This window comes from Carlito syrichta, unplaced genomic scaffold (genome assembly GCF_000164805.1).
Source record: "Carlito syrichta isolate Samal-C Ts95f unplaced genomic scaffold, Tarsius_syrichta-2.0.1 Scaffold136919, whole genome shotgun sequence".
Taxonomy (NCBI): Eukaryota; Metazoa; Chordata; class Mammalia; order Primates; family Tarsiidae; genus Carlito; species Carlito syrichta.
Window position 1 is genome coordinate 34677 of NW_007081015.1, and position 2369 is coordinate 37045.

At 48.7% G+C, this 2369-nt stretch overlaps 1 protein-coding gene across 2 annotated transcripts in view; it reads right to left on the reverse strand.

The window, feature by feature from the left end:
- ISG20L2 (interferon stimulated exonuclease gene 20 like 2) overlaps positions 1-2369 on the reverse strand; it is a 7539-nt gene that overhangs the window by 3040 nt on the left and 2130 nt on the right. The window lies entirely within an intron of this gene.

Consider the following 2369-nt stretch of genomic DNA (forward strand, 5'->3'; position numbering starts at 1 on the left):
AAAAAAAAAAAAAAAAAGATGCTGGTGTAGGCCGGAGTGGTGGCTCAAGCCTGTAATCCCAGAACTCTGGGAGGCCAAGGTGAGGGGTTTGCCTGAGCCCACGGGTTCAATAACAGCCCGGGCAACTTGGTGAGTCCTTATCTCTACATTAAACAAAAAAATTAGCCAGGCGTGGTAGCGCACACCTGTAGTTCTGGCTACTTGGAAGGCTGAGGCAGAAGAATTGCCTGAGCCCAGCAGGTTGATTCTGGGGTGGCCGTGAGCATGACACTGCACTCCAGCCTGGGCGATGGAATGAGACTCCCAAGTAAAAAAAAAAAAAAGATGCTGGTGTAATTATCTAGTTCAGTTCTGATTGCTACTTGAAGTCCCTTAACTGCTATTATTATGCTGGCCTAAGACACAAGGCTGAGACCCATGGAGTCAAAGACAGGCTCTAGGGAGATAACACAGGCCCAAAATTGTATGCAGATATGTGTGTATGGGTACTATTGTGGGAAGAGAGTCTGTAGCTTTTATCAAATTCTCAAACAGTCCACAAACCATAAAAATTTAAGAACCACTCACAGACTAAGGCTGCAGAGGGAACTATATTCACACTAGCTTTAGAACTCAGTAAAATAACTTTCCAACATTTCAAGATCTTTTTTTTTTTTTTAAAGATGGGGGACTAGCCGGGCTCGGTGGCTCAGCCTGTAATCCCGCGCTTTGGGAGGCTGAGGTGAGTGGATTGCCTGAGCCTGTGGGTCCGAGACCTGACTGGGCAACTTGGTGAGACCTCATCTCTACAATAAATAAAAAATTAGCCGGACATGGTAGTGTGTGCCTATAGTTCTGGCTACCTGGAAGGCAGAGGCGAAAGGAATGCCGGAGCCCAGCAGGTCGAGACTGTGGTGGCAGGGAGCGACCACCGCACTCCAGTCTGGGTAACGGAGTGAGACTCCAACTCAAAAAAAAAAAATTAATTAAAAAAAATAAATAAATAAAGATGGGGGACTTGCTATTTTGTCCAGGTTAGCCGTGAACTCTTGGGCTCAAAGTGATCTTCCCACCTCAACCTTCAAGTACCTGGGATTACAGGCATGAGGCACTTCACTTGGCCATGTCAAAATCTTTTTTTTTTCTTTTTTGAGTTGGAGTCTCACTCCGTCATCCAGACTGGAGGGCAGTGGCATGCTCATGGCTACCACAGCCTTGACCTGCTGGGTTCAGGCAATCCTTCTGCCTCAGCCTTCCAAGTAACTGCAACTACAGGCATGTGCTACCACACCCGGCTAATTTTTTCTTGATTTATTGTAGAGATGAAGTCCCCCCAAGTTGCCCAGGTTGGTCTTGAACCTGTGGGCTCAGGCAATCCGCTCACCTCAGCCTCCCAAAGTGCTGGGATTATAGGTGTGAGCCACCGGGCCTGGTGATGTCAGGATCTTAAAGCATGAGGACATGCTACCAATAAAAACAACCAAAGAACATGCCACAGGTTCTGAATGACTTTCTTAAAAAGGGATTCCAAACAGGTTGTGATCAAACGCAAAAGTCCTGCAGGGCCTAAGGGACTCCTTTGAAGGTTCTGGACTCATGTGGTCAATACCTCGGTCCATAAGCCAGCCTGGGCACTAGGGCTCTATGACGAAAACCAGATGTGTCCCGCCAAACAGGCATTCAGCCACTGCTGCCTTCATCTAGTTTCCCGCCCTCCACCACCTTTCTTATCACTCTCAACACACAGCCCTCATTAAAGCTGGGCAAGCAGACTTATCTCAGACCCACCCGATCTTCTGCCTCTCCCCAGCCTTTGTTCAGCTGTGTCCCTTGTGCACAGAACATTGTTTGACTGCTTTTCCAAGTCTTTTGTAATCACCAGCCACTTCACCTGTGATGAATCTCCTCCAACTGCTGGCTTAAGGCGTTACTGGAACAGTGTGTCTAGAGAAGGCATGTGGGCCCAAGGCGCCCCCTGGTGGCCTCCCAGGACCAGCAGGCTCTCTCTTGCTCTCCTTCACCTCCCAATTCACCCTCCTGTCCGGGTCACTTCTAGTGCTCACAATACCCTGCACAGGGCTAGAATGAGTGAGATCCCAACACCACCAGGCCCTGTGTCTTTTCTACCCTTCAGCAGGCTACCTGCCCCAGCTGTATAAACACGCCCCAGTCTCTGGGTCAACTTTCTGCCCTCTCCTAACACCAACACTTTCCACACTTGCCCCAGTCTACTATTTTTTGTTTGGGAAGCTCTACCTCTCCACTCTTAACCCCAGACTCCAACTCTAGAAGGCATTCCCAAATTAGCCCTTCCCTCCCCACACTCATGTCCCCTTCTCTGTCCAGTTTCTTTTTTTTTTTTTTGACTTGGAGTTTCACTCTGTCGCCCA